General features: G+C 33.4%; 1 protein-coding gene across 1 annotated transcript in view; it reads right to left on the reverse strand.

The window, feature by feature from the left end:
• The window catches only part of LOC129802577 (protein yellow-like), a 325,562-nt gene that overhangs the window by 170,668 nt on the left and 132,163 nt on the right, over positions 1 to 22,731 (reverse strand). The gene's annotated exons all lie outside the window — the stretch shown is intronic.

The raw sequence follows: 22,731 nt of genomic DNA on the forward strand, positions 1-22,731 counted from the left end.
ATCTTCTCACTGGACGCTGTCTAAGCAAATATCTTAAGAGACTGGGTACTGAGTATAAGGTTCTGGACACAATTACGACTTAAACCGAGAAGGGGTTTAACGCAATAATAATCAAATTAATGATTAGATTACATTTTCATCAGTTTCCGACTAAGCTGTCTCTCGGATTAAGCCGAGTACCGGCTTGGTTAGTGGAAAATTGAAGGAAATTTAGTCTAATCATTATTTTGATTTTAATGACGTTAAGTCGTCTCTCGGCTTAAATCGTGAGTGTATCCAGCGGAAGAGTAATCTGTGATCCAGCACATAATATAGCATGGAGAGGTTAGAACAACGCTGAGGAAATCGTTCTACATTATGTACAGTGCCCGCTCTCTAATCCGGATCGGCGTAATCCGGATGAGTTATCGACGGTTACATTTAAAATAATTTTGAGGTCATGCATGCGTGTGTTCAGCAATGAAAATAAATTATCTTGTCATATTTTTGTTTAATAAATGAAGTATAATAGCATAGAATTCTCTAATTATGTCTTCTCAATCTTCTTTAAAACTTTTATTCTAATTCTAAAAAGAAATCTTGTATTATATTTTCAAGACGTTGAACAAATTCAAAAAATACATCCGGATAACGGAGCGGACATCCCGTCTGACCAGGTAAACGTGAATTATAGCCTGAATTAACCCCTATCTTTCATATATTACTTTTAAGAAGTTCCCATACAAAATACCCCTTATAAAATATAAGCGAATGACACTGTTTTGCCTTCATGGTGGCGAGCAGCGGAACTGAAAAAATTATGTTGCCGGCCGTATTGCTCAGCTGTCAGTGACAAGATGGAATATTTCTCAAAAGATTTTATCTGTTTTTAAAATTTGCCCAAATATTGTGAGTGATTTTAGTGTTTTTATTAATAATAATAAATATTCGGCGGTGCATTTCATGTATAGAAGGGTGTGTTTTTCTTTCTTTTTCATGACTATTTTTTAGGAGACAATCTTTTTAACACAATTGTTTTTGCTTTTCTAAAATGGTAAATCGTTCATACTGGTTAATTAAGATATATCACTAACTTTGTAGCTTCTATCGTTTGTATAAAATTCGAAGGTGAAGTCAGGATGTACAATTGACAGTTTTATTCGCCCACCATTGCATTGATATACGTGGCAAAATCCAGTCCTTAATTCAGGCCTACCACTCGGATCTTGCCTACGAGGGCTAAAATAGTTCCTAAAGCTGGGTGTTAATTAATGGCTCAACGTTGGGCCCCCTTACCCTGTGTCAGACGGGATCTGTCATATTGTCTCCCAATCATCTGGATTACAAAGCGGGGACTGTGTGACTGTCCTAAGCCTATGCAACACCAAACGAGCGCTACTTGGCAAAGTGTTGCTAGATTGTAATGATCTCCCAAAAGCCGGTTTGTCTAATGGAATTTATCAGAAAGACCAGGCTGGTTCAATATACAAAACTTGTCCCAAATAAGGTCTATGCAGGAGCGAGTTGGCAAGAGCAGGACGTACGAGGAGGATGGAGTGGCTGAAGCTGTGGCTAGGGCCGGAAGAGGAGCTTATGATGTATGGATCTGTGCCACTTGCTCCCCTCAATATGAATCTGTTCTAGGTCCTGTCAAAGGTCTTTGCAATTGGGAATTCATTGGAGTTACTATGCAAATTTTGGGGTGGACAGAAAGTTTTTTTTTATTGCGTGTGAAAGTGCGTGATTTTGCTTTAGTTCATTTTACGTGCAGAAAACGTGACAAGACTCTGCCCGAAATCACCAAGATGTGTTTTATTGTTCTTTTGCCAGACGCTTGGTAATTTAATCAGAAAGTTTCCACCCTCTGCAATTGAGTGTCCGGCCTTCATTCTCGATTGGAGATTAGCAAATTTTCACGTTTGCTGATTTTTTTCTCTCTGTGTGATATTCTGGAAGGAAGAGGACTGAAAATAATGCGAAAAGTGCTCACGAAAGAGGAAAAAGTAAATTAAATTCCATAGTGTAGAAGTTAGGGTAGGGGTTTTCAGTATTTATTTATTTTATGTCCCCACGTGGTAGTGAACAAAGACACAGTAAAATTTTAATTGGCAATTTTCCCGAAAAATGTTCCTTGCAAACACTCTCAGAAGAGCTCGGAGAAAACATTATTAATCCAGATTTTATACCATTTGCAGATGCTTATGTTGAGACTTTATGAACTATTGATTTATTGCTGGATGTTATTGTGCTCCCTTGCTTGGACTTCAACTGTAGCAAATAATATAATTAAATACTAGAACAGCACGGTGTTTTGATATTAATAAAATCTGGAAGAATGGACCAAAATGATGAACTGAATGGAGAAATATTTCATGTTCAGCACTTTTCTGATTTCCCATTCAATCATGAATATTTCTTCTCGATATTTTTCTTCCCTCTTTTATGTATTTTTTTTTCTCTTCTGTTTCTTTCAACAGAGCTTTGAGCTCTATCAATAAAATAATTCTTCTCACATCTGTCCCGTAGACGCTTATTTCGTTTCTTGGTTTCGATAAATTCCACAAACCTACTCACATAGAATCATGATGTTTTCTTGTCTTTTTGATGACCATCTCTGCTCTGTAATGTGTTTCCACATTGTTCAACTTGCATGTGGGATTCTATAGAGAGCTTTTTATTAATATATTGTAGCTTATTGAGCTTTTTCCTCTACTTTGAACGTTGTTGTAAATTATTAATGAAATAATAATTCTTTAGCAATATTTTAGAAAAAGACATTGCTTTGGCCAATTCTCTCAACTGATTTTGACCATGTTTTATTGTAGACATCACCTTTATGTAGGCGTGATACCCCTATATTTTTCTTTTTGCTTTGACATATGATTTTAAAGAGGGTGTGGCTTATTTTTCAATCAGTCTAGTCTTCCGAATGATCAATGCAATGTTTTACAGTAATAGAGAGTAATAACAGAGGAGAAGTTCAATATTATCCGGTTACCAAACATATTATTTTATTTGCACATTAAATTGTTAAATTTAAATTAAACATCCTATGGATATCAAGAGATTATCTGACTAAGAATATACAGTGTCGGCCAAAAGTCTCTTGACAAATCTATGTTCGAGAAACCAGGTGAAAAAATATGACAGAAAAAATCACTTTTTTCTTTTTTTTCTTTTTGAGAAAGAGTTTTTTGTAATCCGTAGATGTTATTTATGTGATTCAAAAAGAAAGTAATTTTATTTCAAATCAAGAATAATTATTTTGCAAAATTTTGTGACTTAAACACATCGAACAGACTGGGCTTTTTTACATGGTCATTGCTTTTTTACTTCTTCATTGCTTTTTTACACGTGGAAAAAATATTCAAAGAATTGCGGCATCAAACCAATTTTTGCATCAATTTGATCTTTTTCCGTTCTCTGAGACAATATTCTGTAAAAAGAAAATGATATTTCGGTAAAATTAGCCAAATTTAAATACCTTGAACAAAAAGTAAAAAGCAATTGCCCGGTCAATTGCTTTTTCTTGACAATTCCATATCACATAGTCCGTTAACATTTTCTATTTGAATGCACTGTTCGAAATATCATCGACCACCATCGAAATCAGCTGATGCCAGGAAAAATCACAACAAAGGAAATTTTACTCATAAAACTCTTGTGAAAAGCTTTGAAATGTATTTAAAATGAGTCTAGGCATTAGTGAAATTAAAGTTTAGTATAAATTACTTGTGAATAATGTGAAATACATTGTTTTGAACAACTGAAAATATTTCTCGCCTTGGACATTTTACTTACACTGGATGGCGCTGTTCTCAGTGAGTTTTCTAATCGAAACCAATGAAGGTGTCATATCACTTCTCCATTGCTTCTTTGAAAATCGATTAAAAGAGCAATGGCCCAGTCTGTTCGATGCTAAAATGGTCAAATACGTACAATTGACTTCTTTTTAAACCAATTATATTTTGAAATTGTATCATTTGAGAGATATAAAGTGGGTTTACACATTTGTAAAGTTTGCATTAGTCAGTTTATGCATATAAAAGTGATGATAAATAATAAAATTTTGCATTTTTTGATAATTATACTTTATTTTACTTGGTTTGATGTGATTTATTAACGATTCAATTCATTCACAAATCGAAAAACAATTTTAAATGGTTAGAAAACTGAACAAATCGATCAAAAAATGAGCCTTTCAAAGTGATTGACCTTTGACCTTCAATAATTCAAAATGGCGAATTTTCCGGTCATAGGTATGTTTGGACGAAAAGTTTATCTGGACTACCTTGAAAACATGTCCGAAAATCATTGAAAAAGGTTGGGGCAATTTTGAGAAAAACTGAAAAAACATGGTTTTGGATAAAATGGAGAGGGTTGGTAAAAACGAGTTGAGATATTATTTTTTATTAGTGCTAACCGAAAACCGGAAGTTGATATCTTTTACCGTTTAAGCTCCAGTGCGGTGATAAATTGAAAATACAGTAGAGTTCCTCAAATTTGAACATTTGGGGGGTGTAGATGACATTTCTCACTCCTCAAATTTGAACGATATTTTCAAAAATGTAACGGAATTCATGTGAAATGCACTTTCCCTAAATTAAAAAAGATAACATTAGCGAATATTATCAATGCAATTTATTGTTAAAGAAATGGAATTTGCTGAGGAAGTTAATATAATACGATAATATTGAGGAAACAAAAGAGAAAAATAGTTCTAATTCAGACTCCACGCAAAACTTTCTTCACATAACCTCAAATTTTACATTTTGAACTCAACCTTCGTTCAAATTTGAGGAGTTCAAATTTGAGGAACTCTACTGTAAGTCGATTATATAATTGTTCTCTCTTTAAGTTCCAGCAGTAAAAATTTTAAAACGGAAACCAAAATTTCTCGTAGTAAACGTAAATCTTTCCAAAATAACGAAGAATTGTGTAATATGTTGGCGCTGTTAGTAACAATTGTGACAAAAGCACAGATAGTTCCAAAAATAAAAATTATTCTCATAAGAATTTAGGAACAAAAATGCGGTAAGTTTTCAAAGGAAAATTTACGTTTTAGTTTCGAAAACATATCATTTTAAAAAATAGAATCCTCAATCTGGTGCAAATGTCTCGAGAATCCACTTCTATTCGAACACCTTTCCGAATAGAGAGATTGATAAATTTATTCATCAACAAAGCTTTCGAATTTGAAGTACTAGGGGAATGTTAGCATGGTTCGCACAGAGTGAACCTTCAAACAACGCAAATTTTCTCTTTATTTGTAAAGAGCTAGTTCGTCATTTCGTAGCCATAAGATAGCTTTATTAAGCTCATGAAACGAGATGAGAAATGGTAGCCCAGCTCTTTGCAAATAAAGAGAAAATTCACATTGTTTGAAGGTTCACTCTGTGCGTTATGCCTACATTCCCCTATTTCATTTTGATAAGACACTGTGTAGTTTTCAGCGTCCACCGCCGTCTTAGCATTGGTGATCAACTTTCAGAGTAAACCGGTAGAAATGGTCATTTCTCCGGCTGTATTAACCAGGAATGTAAGAACACAAGATTCTGCTGTATTGAAATTACACTACCTTTTAGAACAGTGTGAGAGGTTGAAAAATGGTTAGCTTTCACTGAGTTGTAAAGGCTTTACAGTAAAGCTATGGTAGAGGATCAAGAGTCATAGAAGGTTATCATGGGTGACGAAAGTCTATACGATCTCTAAATTCTCTGGGCGAGCTGCTAACAATGTATAGATCATGAGAAAAGTTATATAATCGTTTAAAGAAAAAGTTTAGAAAAATATTTTGGTGAGTTATTAGATGTACACTAGGCTCTCGCTCAATCGGCTCTTTTTCAATCGGGCGAAAAATTTTGTTGACAATTTTCAATTTTCACGTTTAGGGGACTGTAGGCAGCTTTCGCACATTTTTTTCGTGCTTCATATTCAGGACTTTTTTTTGACTAAACTGTAAAATGGGCAGTGAATTGCACTACACCAGAAATTCTCTGATCTTGTAGGTTTCTATGCATGCCTAGTTCACTATCACAGAATTGTTGGTTTTTCCTGGACAGGAAAATGAAAAAAATATGACGATTTGTGCGATTCTTGCCCCCGGGGACAGCGTTCACATGATGGGGGTTTGGGTTCGTCATTCCTTTCTTTCTCGAAATAAATTTTATTTACGATTAAAAATTATTTTCCGATTGTTATACTGTACCCCCGTGAACCCGCGGAAACTATCACTGCACTAAAAGAAGATTTTTAAAATCCTTTTTTCATATTTTTCACTGTTTTTTCTTCCAAATGAATATCGAAAAATCGACTATGAAGATGTTGACACGGTTCACACTGTCAATAACCGTTGTCTCTTGGAGATGGGAAGGAGACTATACGCCTGTCGAAGAGGAAATGACCACGAATGTCTCACTGTGGCTTATGAGGCTTTAGTGAGGTTAGGATTTTCAAGCTGGAGTTGTCTGATAGATGTGCGAACGCTCACATATTCAGTGTTTGAAACCACACACAGTGTAGTACTTGCGAATTTTCCGCCATCGTGAAAATAATTTCCCTTCGATGCAAAAAAATTATTACGTAAATATCATCTCAAGTATACTCTTCATCCACTGTGTAAGTGATTTTTTTTAGAAATGAGTTTAACTATGGGAAATTAAATGAAATGTGCGCCATCAAAATTACCCATTTTGGGCCAATTTTCTATTTGTGATCCTAGCACAGGAAAGAAGGGTTTGGTTGCCTATTTTTACAATGAAGATAAGGTTCACAAATATTTAACTTATGTCTAAGAAATGCGGAACCAACTCTTTGGAAATAAAGAGAAAATTCGCATCGTTCGAAAGCTCACACGTGCGAAGCCTGCCTACATTCCCCTAATTAGGAAGCTAATTTGCTCAAATTCGCTGTAGTTCTTCCTATTTTAGCGTGATTCTTTATAATTTAGCGCTTTTTGTGGAATTCACAAAGGCTTTGACGCCCAAATCTATCGATAAACCGAATGACATTTTGTCCCAAATGCCCATTTGAGAGAGTCTACTGTATAATAAAACGTAAGTTTTATGTAAGTGTACTCAAGCGCTGGAATTTGAATGAATTTTTGTATAGGAAAACTTACAATTTCGTTACATTAAGTTTCTAGTAGTATAGGAAACTACTTGAGGGGTATTGAAACGTTTTATGTACACATATGAATTATCTGTAAGAATCAGAAAATGCAAAGTAGAATGTCGAAGTGAATAGGACTTCGTACAATGTTCGAACAAAATAAGTTGAATGTTCTGCTTCTTATTTTGCGTTTTAACTTTTGTTAGCCGATTGAACAATTTCCTTAATTTACATCTTATACATAAATTCTAGCATTAGGGGGAGGTGGGGCTAAATTGAGCTGTGGGGCTAAATTGTTATACGACTTTTTCGTCTATTTCTAAATGAAGCTGGGTCTTACACTGAGAGAAATCCGAAAAAAGTTAAAATAACATTCCGGAAATGTTTATTTTACCCTGCGGTATTGATCCGAAATCGGTGTAAATATTAGGCTTTTTAGGTGTATTAGGGGTTAAATTCACCCTTTTTCATGTTAATTTTACCCTAAAAAAGGTGTAAAATTAACATTGAAAAATGTTGATATATTTTTACATCTAAAAAGTGTTAGTTATGAGCAAGAAAAAGTTAATCGCACCTCGTTTTTTTTTCTCAGCACTGAGAAAAAAACGGGGATACGATTAACTTTTTTTCCTCATAACTTTAACACTTTTTAGGTGTAAAAATATATCAACATTTTTTAATGTTAATTTTACACCTTTTTAAGGGTAAAATTAACATGAAAAAGGGTAACTTTAACCCATAATACACCTATAAAGCATAACATTTACACCAATTTCGGATGAATACTACAGGGTAAAATAAACATTTCCGAAATGTTATTTAAACTTTTTCGGATTTCTCTCAGTAAGTATACAATTATTTTATTTAGATACACAATTTACAAATACAAATTACATCATGTTAAAACCCAGTTTCCATTAGAAATATGCGAAAAAATCGTATTACAATATAGCTCCACAGCTCAAAGTAGCCCCACGTCCCCCTATCAAAAGGTTTGTTCATTTATTCTATATACAGAGTGTATAAATGAGTGTAACCAGCGTTTGAAACAAATGAACAATCTTCCTCATTGTTGACGATTGTCATTTCTGATTATTTGCTTACATTAATTGCTTTCCTCTGTTGATGATTACATTTAGTGAGGAGTTAATTGATTATTAATTTTACTTTTTCTCCCCTTGCTACTTAATTATTATTGATTGTTTGCCGGAGGATGTTACATGATAAATGATTTATTGGATGAATTAGAGCAGTATAATTGCCTTCAATTAATTAATTGAGACATTTTCCGCTGTACAAGATTTTCTCTCTTCGCAACACGGGAAAATTGATTGAATTGGCCAAAATTGCAGGTGACACACATATGTGGAGTGTCATTAATAATGGTTAAGATCATCTTTAAGTGAGGAAGTGAGAAAATGGGAAGCTGCGCACAAGGAATTTTGCTGTGGTTGCAGTGAATGGGAAAAGAAAAATCTCATGGTTAATCATGCATATGGAGCTATAGGGATTCAGTAAGAAATTTGTCAAGTCACTGGCGGCTCTTCAACAACAAAGAACCATTTCCTTTCCAATTTTCCCCAGGGCATACCATTCGGGCAAGGAAAAGCAATTTTCTGTACTAGACAAAAATCCGGGGATGAGATTGCGAGGGTGGGCCTATTTTTTTTTTCTTTCCTTCCCAACTTCGTCTTTTTCAGTGAAATTGCCAAGGAAGTGTCAGGATATGGGAATGAGATTTTGGCGTGGTGATAATTGTGTTGAAGTTTTCATTCTCATCCCCGGAAAATTCAACTTAAGAGACATGGTCAATTGAAGGGTGTGTGATTTTACTTATCCACACTCCCTCCAGATATTTTTGCCAACTTTTCACCAACCCCAACCACTCTGGGATGAAAAGAAAAAAACTGTCGACAAGAAATGAATAAGAACCACTTGAATAAATTCTATTCTCAATCTAAACTCCGTAATAAATTTAATTTTTTCCATGTGCCATCGGGATGATTTATACTTTTTCTTCAAATTTCACAAAAAGCACCGGATAAAAAAGTTCCCTAAAATATGTTACCCAAACTCCAACGCTAAGTAATCAGGAAATTCATTCACGTAGGAGAGCCGTAGGACAATGGCACAGCAGGAAGACAACCACATGAACACAAAATGAGATTTTCCATCCAAAACCAAATAGCATTTAAGACCCCAGTTAAGTGGTTAATTCGGAATCCAACTTAAAAGAGATACCTTTTGCAAATGGTCTCAACAAATTTTCTTTGATTTTCCAACACAGTTGGGAAGACCATATTGCATTGATATTCCAGTATTGTGTGTCCTTTTGATTAACTCTCCAGTGCATTTCTGTTGAGGATAAACTGCACTCTGGTTAAACAATTAAACCACTACTTCAATCATCATTCTTGAAAGTGGTCTAATCTAGACCGTAAGGGGATATTATTTGCTTCCGAAATATTAGAGCATTTGTTTTTGCATTAGGGGGAAGTGGGGCACTTTTGAAAGTGGGGTACATTTGAAATTGGGATTTTTTTAACCAATTTTTAAATAAAATTTAAAATAAAATAACACAGATTGAGAAGCTAAATAACATTGTGATATGGCTCACTTCCACTTAAACATAGGAGAAAAATCCCAATTTAAAAGGTGCCCTACTTTCAAAAGTGCCCCACTTCCCCTTACTTTTATTTTACAAAACTCCCTAGTGCTTAATTCTAAAGTTTGACTTCTATAGAAAATAATTTTTGTTTTATAAAAAAAACTTTCATTTAGAGAAAAAATTGAATTGTCCGAAGCTTGAGTCGTCCGAAGGTAGCGTGCTTTCCCCTAGCCAAATAAATATCAATTTTGTATTATAAATCTTTCAATTTTTATAAAATACGAATAAATGTGAATACATGTAGGTCGAGGTGGGCTACTTTGAACTGTGGGGCTACATTATTATACGATTTTTTCTCATATTTCTAATAGAAACTGGATTTTAACATTATGTAATTTTGATAGACAAAATAATTGTGGATGTAAATAAAATTATTATAAGATCCAGCTTCATTTATAAATAGGCGAAAAAGTCGTATAACAATCTAGCCCTACAGCTCAAAGTAGCCCCACCTCCATCTGCAAAAGAATTTAGAAGTGACAGCTATAAAGTGATAGCATTGCTCATCACAAGTAGGGGAAAGTACTCTCCTTTCGAACGTTCATGCTTTCGAATAACGTGATTTTTCTTTTATTTTCCTAAGAGTCTTACACATAATTATCAATTTGATAATAAGCTAACTAATATTTAATGTAAATGTGTAAGTTACTTAGGCAAAGTAAAAGGAAAATCACATTATTCGAAGGCATGAACGTTCGAAGGGAGAGCACTTTCCCTTATATTGAACGATTTTGCATAATTCATATTAGTGTAATTGATATTCGAATTCTGAATAGAATGGATTTTTATCTATTTTAGTCCTTCAATTACTTGGTGAAAATAGCCCAATAGAGGTAGGTATTCATTTAATTTTTCTTTTCGCTCTTCGCAGAAAGTCATGCAAAGTTTTTACTCGCAGTGGCGCACGAAAAGCCTGACATCACATCGATTTTGATAATATTTTTCTCCATTATCTCTTTTAATTTAAATTCTGGATGACAAACTCTTATCTTAGATAGTTACTCGATGAAAATAATGGAGTTTGTAATGAATTAATGGGAAGAATTTAAATTCACTTTCTGTTAAGATGTATGTTTGATAGCGGCTCCCCTATCTTAAGCATTTCTAGTACCGTAAGTGCGGATGGCTTTATCCCATGCGGGTGACTTTCATACCCCCCTGTTTGTAAGCTTTTCTTTATTTCTAGAACAAGGATAGTCTTTACCGATCCGGTCTACCATGTCTGATCGGTAAAGACCATCCTTAATAAAATGAATGTGTTTAAAAGGACCTTTCAACAAGTTTAGGCGCTCTTATTAAATGCACGAAATATGCTAAAATCTAGTCTTTTTTTTATATTTCAAATAAAAAAATCTACTTACTTTTATACTTCCCAGACAGATCAAAATAAATCAAATTAGGTATCAAATTAAATAAAAAAAGACATTCTCAAATTCTCAAAGAAATTTTGAGTTTGTTTTTTTTTCAGTTTGTAAAAATTCTCTTAATTTTAAAAGGAAATAATAATTTGAAATTTGTCGGAAAAAAAAATGTATTTTTCTGAGTTTAAAAATATATGACTCCTTAAAACTCGTCAAAGTGCAGGTAACCGCAAATGTTGAACGAGTTGAGGAGATCATAAGAAAGAATAGAATTGATTATATCTGTATAGTGGAGGGTTAAATTACTAAAAGGAGCTTTCAGCAGATTGTGAAACTACTTCTTATAATCAAGACATGCAAAATGATAATATTAAAACCTTTCTGCATTTATAAGTAGTACTTACGTACTTCATAATGTACAGTATGTGCAAAATATGTAAGTTTTGGTGTGAATTTTTCATTCTGCCGTTTTAGTGTTCAAGTTACCATTAAAGTCTTCTGATGTCGTGAGTTACAAAGAGCTTTAATAAATAAGATAGTTGCATCTCTCTACTACCGCATGTACGATATAAACGTAAAAGTATACTTTGAAATAATTTAAATTGCACAATAATTTTAACAAATCGAAGTAGATTTTGTTTGTAGATAATAATAATAATAATAAATTTCTAATTTATGTCACTATATCCGTATTGGTATAACAATGAAACCGTGCATAATAGACAGGTAGATTAATGTTTATTTTATGTTATTAGAATGTATTATGTTTAGGAAATGACTTTATCTGTATGCTTAATTTTAAACTGAGTTGGGACCAGCACCTGCGACAATTAACAGCGTTTCTGCTTATCCAGTAATTTTTTAACAGTAGGGAAGACTGGGGCAAAACTTGTCAAAACGCATATTTAATTCTTTCACGAGCTCTGAGAAAACTTAAACGTGTTATAATGAGGATATTCTTATAGGAAATTTACTGCTCTACAACATTGCAGAACACTATTTTCCTCTATCTCGAAAGAAATGTGATTTTCGAGTCATTTTCTAAAAGTCGATTTTGTGGAAATTCTCAAAATTACTGGGGCAAATTTTGTCAGTCTTCGAATAATTTGTGACGTTTTACTCTCGCAAACGTTAAAAATATCAAATAGACATATTTTTATAGGAAATTTATTCCTCTACAACTTTGTCGAAGTTAATTTTTCTCTATCTTAATGAGAAATGTGCTTAACTTGAGCTAATCAGTAATGATATTTTCTGTAACCCAAATATTCCAAAAATAGGGCTCAAAATGTCATTATTTTTTATTTTACATAATCCTTCCTTGAATCCCTTGAGACTTTGTAAATTTAAGAAGGTTCATGAAGGCTATCTATAATAAAAATTTTAAGCCTCAGTCTCTTTGATTTTAGAAAAGGTAATATTGAAATTTTCGTTTTGACAAATTTTGCCCCAGTCTCCACTATTGCTATATAATTTTAGATTATTTTTTAATTGTAGCGGTAAATTATTGCAATATGCAATAGAATTCTATGTTATTGATTTCAGTCTGTTATTTCTAGTTCGAAATTATACTTAAAATTTCAAAAACATAAATTTTTACTATAAACAATTTTATTACTCATATAATATTTTTCTGTGAATCAGTATGGTGAATTTTCATTTCAGTATTAATTTATTGCATTTTTTATTGCACTGCAAGGATTATTATTTCATAATTTATTGAATATTTTTAGATAGGAAAAATAGTATAAAAATACGTGAATCAATTTTCTAATTCATTTTTATTTTAATTCTGATTTTTTCTGTGGATTTTTTTAGACTGTAAAAATAAGATGTGATTTCGATTACTTCATTTTAATAAATTAAAATGTGCGATTGTCAGTAAATTGAGTTTCATAGCATTCAAAGGGTTTGAAGGAGTATTGCCATTTGGGATTTATTACCAGTAAAATATAGTTCTGATAATTATCACTCATTTTTATTTGAAGCTCATAACCATCAATATGAGACAATTCAACAGTATTTCGGTCACAATGATGGTACAATAATAAACATTTTGTGGATTAGTAAATAAAACCAAAAATCAATAGCAATTGAATATACAAAGTGGACAGTCATTCTGGTCATTCCGATTATTTAGGATCAATCTTGAAAGTTTTGCAGAGTGCTGTATCATATGCTTTATGACGAAAAATAGTTAATGCGTGAGATAAATTTTGCAAGCGATAAACATTTTTTGGAAATAAATAAGAAATTAATTTAGTCTAAAAATTACATTGTCGTCAATAAATATTACCAAATTGATTATAAAAGTTAATTAAAATAATAAACAAACACGAAAAAGTTTTATATGTATATTATATATTTTTTAATTTTATTCTTATAAAGAATGTTTAACTATTTTTATTTTTTTTTTAAATTTGTGTATTTCGAAAAAATTTTACAATGAAACTTAACGTTGGTTTAAACATTTTTCATATTTTGGTAAATTATTAAAGTGCCATTCTTTCCTTTTTAAAGATATTTCATTAATTTCTAAATATCTGAATCGGTCTCTTAAAGTTAACTATAATTTTCTGACTACTCAAGACGTACTTTTTTCTTAATAGAATCTTGTAGATTTTCCTAAGTAAGGCATTATAGAACCAAAAATCTTTTTATTTGCTTATAACGCTCTTGGTTCCATCACTGAGATTATACTATAAGTAAAGTGACGCACTCTTAAGGATCTTAAGAGCTTCTATAGGAATTTCAACAGAAAATTCTCACCCTAAGTCTTTTAAAAGTGCACTAAAAGACTTCTTTAATACTTGGTTCTATAAGGCAGCTACGTATTTTGTTTCTTGGGTAAGGTCTTAAATCTTAAACTATCTCTTTTATGCCTTTAAGATAAAGCACAATAAATTACACAATTGCCAAGCTGATTTATAAATGTAAAAACTTTTTTTTACTGTTAATTTTAATTTTAAAGCTTCTAACCAGGATTACTTTAATTAGAGGAACTGTGAAAAATTTCGGACACTTAGAAAAATCGAGCACTTCATTTTGTTTCTCGAAATTCAATTAATACTTAGGTTTTTCAATTTCTAGACAATGCCATAGAAGTAAAAGAACACTGGTAAAAATAAAAGGGTCAAATTGACCCTTTTCAAAAGGATGGATCGTATTTGACCCTTTGAAAGGTTCACTTTTGTATCTCTTGAAATTTAGTATGCATATTTATCACGAATAATCATGTTTTATTGTAAACTTATTACTGATATCATATTTCTCTCATCTGAGCGAACACCAAAGATCACTTTTTCATTGTTTTTTTATTCGTTTATTCCGGAATTAAATAGATGTCAAAATCGTGACCCTTTCGAAGGGTACCTGGTGACCCTTTCAAAGAGTCAAATATGATCCATCCTTTGGAAAAGGGTCAATTTGACCCTTTTATTTTTACCAGTGAACGTTGCCTTTTCAAACATGCAATTTTCAAATATACTCTAAAAAATCCTTGGGAAGATGAAGGGTTTCGAGAAGTTTGGTGTCCTATTTTGTGCACAAAACAATATCAAATTCAAAAATCGAATGCAAAAATGCAAATATCAAATTAAATTTTTATTCCACAGAAATCTACAATTATATATCTCTGATTTTAGTTAGAAAGACCAAAAAGTAAATAAAAATCGACTAAATTCCACTTAAATTGAAAAGTTGTGCCAGCGCCATAACAATTTGCGGCTTACATGGAACATGTCCAAAATTTGGCACAGTTCCTTAATTGAAATTTTGCGAAGAGATTGTAAATATTAAATGAAATTAGCATTTAACAAATAGCAAATTTTTAATTTACACACTGATTATTTAATTTGGACAGTAGGGCTTTCTTCTTTTCAAATGCCTATAATATTTCGGCTTCTCCTGCAAATTAAAATATCGCTTTCCCTTTATATTGAGGACGAGCAGTAATATTTCACAAAAGAAAAGCAATAATTTAGTATGAGATGGTCAGAAATGGAGACCACATTAATGATCTTCAATAATACTGAATGAGACCCATTAATAGGCGATGCATAAAACTTTCCGCCCAAATACTTACGTCATTTATAAAACATTTTTATTTTTCTTGCCCATCTTTATAAGACACTTTTCTCAATGGCATATTTTGTAAGTGGAATTTCCTGCTGATGAGTGGATCATTTTATTTCCAAAATCAAGAATACTTTCATCACGCTATAAAACCATATACTAAACACGTAGAAAGAATTCTTGTTGGGTTTCTTGTCGAAATTTAATGGATAAAGTCCTCAAAAGACCTTTTTGCACTGACGAGAAGACCATTTAAGAAAGTAAAATTGATCTTGTCCTCGTAAAGTATAAAGTAACCCCTCGCCTAAATTCAATAAAAACCCCATCTCATTGCCCCTTACGCTGAACTCTGCACAATGACCTCGAATTGTGCTTTAAACCATATGTTTATTCATTTCTTTCGTACTTGATTCAAAGTCTGTAAAGCATCCTTTTCGATTTAAAATTAAGTTAAATTGCATTCTGCACATTGCAGTCTATGCCAAGAAAATTAATTAGAGAAATTACATATAGACGAATATTGCAAATATGAATTTATTTTAATAAAATTTATATAGATGTGGGGTATAATATTATATTATTCTGATTTATTATCTTAATGCAGAAAATCGTAGAATTACATTAATTGATTTGATTTGATAAATTTAGGTATAAAGAGAATGAAATTTTAAGTTGCTTTGCGATAGACATGGGAAATTACAATTGTTACGAATTTTTTAACCTTATTTTTTTGATGTAATACGAAATACGATGCTGGACAAAACCACGAACGCCAAAATCTCGGAATCGCAAACTCCAAATGAGTCGAAATCCCGAAAAGCCAAAATCCAGATAAGCCGAAATCGTGAATGAATCAAAATCCTGAATTGATCAAAGTCCCGAAATCCCAAATCCCGAAAGCCAAAATCCCGAAAAGCCAAAATTCTGAAAGCTAAAATAACAAAAGCTAAAGTCCCGGAAGTCAAAATTCCATATATCGAAAATCCGGATAAGTCCAAACCCCGAAATCCAAAATCCCGAAAGGCAGAATCCCGAAAAGCCAAAATTCCGAAAGCTAAAATCCCGTAAGTCAAAATTCCATATAGTGAAAATCCAGATAAGTCCAAACCCCGAAATCCAAAATCTCGAAAAGCCAAAATTCCGAAAGCTAAAATCCCAAAAGCTAAAATCCCGGAAGTCAAAATTCCATATATCGAAAATCCGGATAAGTCCAAACCCAGAAATCCAAAATCCCGAAAGGCAGAATCCCGAGAAACCTAAATCCCGAAAGTCAAAATTTCATATATCGAAAATCCGGAAAAGTCGAAATCCCTAAAGTAAGAATTTCGAAAACTCAAAATCACTAAAAGCTAAAATCTCGAAAAGATAATATCCTTGAAAAGCTAAAATTCCGAAAAGCACGAAAGATGCCTATCGCAGAGATCTTTTTCTCCTGGATTTCACCAGTTTCTTCCTTGATATTCCTCCAGGACTGAAGATTATGATTCCTCCATGAAATTACTGTCTCACAGAGATGAATTTCATGAAATTTTCAAGAAATCTTGATTTGTCTGGTTTTACTAATCTAACCCAAAAACCGTTATATGTAGATCATAAAATCGACTTTGTCCAGTAATAACCTTTAGAAAATCGACCGGAAGTCTAAAGTTCAAGTTCACGTATTCTCCGCTTTAGAGCTGGCTGTTCTTCCATTTCGAACTTTCGATATTCTTAACACTTCAATCGTCAAGATAACAAAAGTGCGTAAACGCATGTGCTGCAATAAAAAGGGGTAATTCTGAGGAAATTAAGGATGACTAATTTGAATTTGAATTTTATTTATGTCAGTGTTCTTTTTGTAAACTCATTTTCTTTTATTAAACTCATGAGTTTAAATTTTCGAACTTCCAACGGACAGGTTTTTAGTTTAAGTTCTCTTCACTGAGAAAAAAACTGCGATTAACTGTTTTTCCTCATAACTTTAACATTTTTAGGTGTAAAAATATATCAACATTTTTTAATGTTAATTTTACACCTTTTTTTAAGGGTAACTTTAACCCCCAATACACCTAAAAGGCATAATATCAGGTGAGATTCTTAACAAAATCTCACCTACTATAATCCTAACAAAATTTCATGTCGTCCGATCGACCTCAAATTTGGCCAAAATGTGTTTCGCCACTTCCTGATTCCGAATATATATGTGGCTAAGTTACGTTCCCGGCCGGCCGGCCGCTCTTTGGAGCTTAATAGCTCCTAAACTAAAAAAGATATCGACTTGCGGTTTTCGGCAAAGGTTATATATCGGGTGAAAATTGCAACTTGGTGCATAGACCCCCCACCCCCCACCCCTCCTTCCGACATTTTGAAGACCCCCCTTTTTTTGTTTTCTCAATAGCTCCGCCCCTATGGCATTCAGCGGACTCAAATTTTAGTATGTTATAGCTGGGCCTTAGAGCTTTCCATCAATACCAAACTTAGGGTCCCCCGACCCCCCTGACCCGAGCTATAAGGGTCCAAAAAAATTTCTTAAAATGGCCATAACTCCGGTTCTAATTGTCAGAATTTAAAAAGTGAGGGCTTTTTGGAAAGCTCTCGTGAAATGCCACTTCCCCTTCTAACATCGCAAGTTCATAAAACCACCGCTAGGGGCGCTTTTTTTAAAAAGAAAATTTTTAAATCTTAAAAGTTAAATAACTCAAAAATTCCATTGTGCATCGGGCTGAAAATTTAGTATGTTGTAGCCGTTGATTATACCTATCAAACAAAAAAACCTTAAGTCGATCCATAACCCCTGACCCGAGCTATAAGGGGTCAAAGTTCGAACATTGACCGGCCTCTATCTCCGGTTCTAATTAACATAGCGACCTAAATTTTACCTTTTTGGTTTCGTCTCGATGAGCACTTTCAGATGGAAGTTCAAAAAGTCACCACAGGTGGCGCTGTGATAGCGTCAAAATTCATCGAAATTCAAAGTCACTTTTCTCAAAAACGGCATTGTGCAAGTTAATGAAATTTTAGTATGTTGTAGTCCAGTCTAGGACGTTTCCAAAATGGTGCGTATGCGCGCTGTGGTTAAAACAGAACCGGAGATATGAGGGGTCAAAGTTCACAAAATTCAAAAAATCATATCTCCGGTTCTATGTGACCGATTTTGATGAATGAGGGCTTAAACGAAAGATCTCACCAAATGCTATAACTTTCTAGAATATTTGAACTTCGTGGGACCAACACCAGGGGCGCCACAGTCGAAAAACCAATTTCAATATCACATAACCTCAATTATCTCGACTGTCGCTAAACCGATTTTGATGATTACTTCGACACAATTGTAGAACACATTTGTCTCTACATTTCGTCCATACATCATTTTCCGCTCAGACTACGCTATCACTCCGATTTTGCCGTTTAAGTGTGAAAAAAAAATGATTTTTCCCATAAAAACGCTTTGAAATCACTCAGATGCCAATTTGACTGCCTCTACTCCACCAAGACACTTAAAATAGGGTTTTAAATGGAAAGTCCCACAAAATACAACAATTCTTTGAAATAGTTGAAGCTCAACAAATGACTACTTGGGGCACTCTGGATGAAAAAACGAGTTAAGAAACAAAAAACCTCGCTTATCTTGGCTTCTGAGTAATCGATGAGATCATGTTCTATGGGAAAATTATAGAGAACATTCTGGTCTACATTTCACCCATATATCACTTTTGTGCCAGTTCATCCAAATCCTTGATATTTTGGTTTAAATACAAAATTTGTATAATTTCACGAATTTGATTCAAGATAACTGAATGGCGTCTCCCAACTTCAGCTCCAAATCGAATTTGCATGCACTCCGAGTTATCTCACGTTAAGAATCTCACCTACATAAGCCGGTTAGGATTATCTGTCCCTTTACACCGATTTCGGATCAATACTGCGGGGTAAAATAAACATTTCCGGAATGTTATTTTAATTTTTTGGATTTCTCTCAGTGTTTGATATAACTTCGAATCGGCATAGTATAGAACTCAATTGGAGAGAGCTCCCAAACTAAGAAGATTATTACTGAACATAGGGATTCAAGTTTTTCGGAAATGATCTGTGGAAACGTAAATAATACAAGGAAGATGAGTTCAAAAGTTTTACAAAATTTGTAGAAATTTGTCCTATAATTTTCTTAATATTAAATTCAGGTACAATATATTTGTTTTTGTATATAAAAGTAATAAATTCGAAACTTTGCTTATTCATAACATTTTAAAATCTATTATAGCTCCTATATCACTTTTCCTGTTCTTTTTTCCTTATTCAACTACAAATTTCCTATGCAGCAGATTGAGAGTAAGAAATACATTTAATTGCATTTCACGCTTGGAAACATTCTTAAATTAAAATAGGGTCATCGAAGATTATTTTCAAATCTTTTTTTTTTTAATAGTGGACATAATGTTTAGTTAAATTGATAGAATTACAACCATAAGTCTTGGTTTTTAATTAAAATATTTCTCAATTCTCCATTTCTTCTAAAAGGAATTGATATAGCACCAAAATAAGACATTTAATTTTGAGAAACAGAGAGTTGAAAGCTTTCCTGATGATTGTGATCTTCATCATTGAATTCCATGCAATTTCCTGTCTCTCAATCCGTGTGACAGTAAATTTTTATCTCTGAGTGGAATTTAAGAGAAACTTCACGAATTTTTATTCTATCGTGGACTAATTTATTTCTGCAGACAGAAACGCTGCTGCTAGGTTGACATCATTCTGCGTTTGAGTATGTAGGGGAGGGCAGGGCTTCATTATCCTCAGAATCTTTTTTAGTCAAATGTGAAAGGTATGGTAATCAAATTAGGAAGCATTAACATAATATTAATGGAAGATTTACCTAGAAACTTACAGCAAGTACGAAATACTGGAGAACTGAACTTAAATAGACTTATAAAATGTGATGGGGATCTCAGTGGTGCAATAGGTAAGACCGTTGGCTCTTGGGCGGATCGATCCCCGGCTTGACTCGCAGTTGTTGTGAGTTCGAGTCTCGCCCGGTGCAAAAATCTGATTTAGACAATTTTCACATGTAATGACGTAAATGCACCGCCTTCGCCCAACAACTCCGGGAGCATGGAAAAAGCATCCACACTACGGGTAGGCGCTCCTGGGCAGACAAGACAACGGACTTAGCGGATTCTTCCAATACGAGAATTGACATTGTAAAAATGATTACCTGTAATACAATATCTCAATACGATTTAATAATACAAATGTGATAAGTTTTTGAGGGAGCCTTTACGTTTTAGTAACATAAGTTCAAGTAACGATTTAAAAAACAAAGAGTGGCAAAGCGTCCCAGGCTTTGCGAAGTGCTTGAACTCGTGACTTAGATGCTATACTTCAAAAGTATTTTCGCATTATTTACGGTTTACTGTTTCTCAATTGATTCAAACTGATTCACAAATCACTCAAAAGATACCCCAAAACAGTTTTAAGAGTAATAAAATTTCGGGAAAGAATTATTTATCGGTTGAATACCGATTCACAGTCAATTTGAACCGATTCATAAATCACTCAAAACATTTCCCAAAAAAGCCTATACAGTAACATTAATTGAATCTCGCTTGAAAATTAGTGTTTGTTTATGAAGCTTTTAGGGCACTCGATGGATCAAGTGGTAGAGCACTCGCTCTATGATGCAAGTGTCCCGGGTTCGAAGCCCCTTTAGGTCACCAGGATTTTTTCTGGCGTTAAAGGTGTTCGGATTGCATCCAGTGAGCTTCACTGCACTTGATTCCACGGGGCATGGGACTGACAACCCTATTCCTGTATAAGAAAAAATAAAAATGGACCTTCCGAACTCCCCTTACGTGAAGGCCTTGTTGAAAATGAAGGAAAATTGTATGAAATTCAATTTGGACTGATCCTTCAGTATCCATATTCGGAAGACTAGGACACAAGGATGTCTTACCCGAAATGAAGAACTAAAATCTAAAATTATATGGCCTGTTTTGGAAAATTTTTTGAAGATTACTTTTTGAACGGGATTAAAAAGTTCGATATTTTATGAAAATGGTTTCTTGACTTTGCCATCTCTATTTCAAATATGTTTTACTGGGCGTGGTCAGCTTTTTGGTATGTTGATCTTTCGGATAAATTTATAATTTAAATTATGGCAATGGTTTCAATAGTCAGTAGTGTACGTAGGGTGAAAGGAACACCTATTGACACTTTAAGAACTCGTGTCAGGACTTATTGACACCCTACTCTGGGAAGGTCTTGTTCATTCATGGAATGTTGTGCCAGCATTATTATTATTATTATTATTTATTTATGAAGCTGTTCATTACCGGTTCATAACCGATTGCTTACCAAAAATTTCAAGACATTTCCAACGAGCCCGAAAATAATAGCATACGGTTGAGAAATGCGCTCTCTATAGTTTTTTAAACTTTTGATGAACGTGAAGAATCGTTATTAGGAATAAGTGGGGAGAAAATGAAGAGAATGCTAATCGACGGCTCCAGTCCATACTATGCTAAGTCGACTTAGCCTTATATTACTCCGAAAGTTATGTTGTTCCTGGGACCGACATCTACAACTAGTGAAAATTTGATAGTCATCTAATGTTCGGGTAACGAGATATTTGAGACTTTTGAAAAAAAAATTACACGGACAGCATAGGAAATTGCCAACTTCAAATGGCTCTAATGAAAAGTTGTCATTCTGAGATAGCATAGTATGGATTGGAACGATTTGAACTGTCACTGAGAAAAAACGGGGGTGCGATTCACTTTTTTTCCTGATAACTTTAACACTTTTTAGGTTTCCATTTTCAGGTGTAAAAATATATCAACATTTTTTAGTGTTAATTTTACACCTTTTTAAGGTTAAAATTAACATAAAAACGGTTAACTTTAATCCCTAATACACCTATAAAGCATAATATTTACACAGATTTCGGATCAATACTGCAGGGTAAAATAAACATTTCCGGAACGTTATTTTCACTTTTTCGGATTTCTCTCTGTGGTCGTAATGGTCCCAGAGTCGATTTATGAGGGGTGCCCCGAAGATCTTAAGTCTCTATCTCCAACTGTTTAGGCTCTAGTCAAAAAAAAATCGAAATTACAGATTTTTAACACACGAATCGGTTCACAACCGTTTCGAGCCGAATTATAAATCACTTTGAAGGTCGACTAAAACAGATCAAAAGTATACTACAATAAATTGATTCATTGAAAAACTCTGTATTTTATTTTTTTAATGACTAAATTTAATTTTTTACTGCTCAGTGTGCGAGGCTTGATTTTATTAAAATTTGCAAGTAATTAAGCCCCGTTTTCTCCTATATGGAATATTATTGTGACAGAATTTAGTGAGTTTTTACGTTGTCTTTGGATGGGTGCGATAAACATATTTTGGCATGAATGAGAAAAAGGGAAAGTGTATTTCGTATTTTCCGGTCGTTTGAATACACCTTTCCCTTCTATCCAAAAGTATGGTAAGACGTGAAAAAGAATCAAGTGATAAAAAAATGTTTTACAACTTTTCACAGAAAGTACATAGGTTCCTCTTGGG

Source organism: Phlebotomus papatasi, chromosome 2 (assembly GCF_024763615.1).
Source record: "Phlebotomus papatasi isolate M1 chromosome 2, Ppap_2.1, whole genome shotgun sequence".
Lineage (NCBI taxonomy): Eukaryota > Metazoa > Arthropoda > Insecta > Diptera > Psychodidae > Phlebotomus > Phlebotomus papatasi.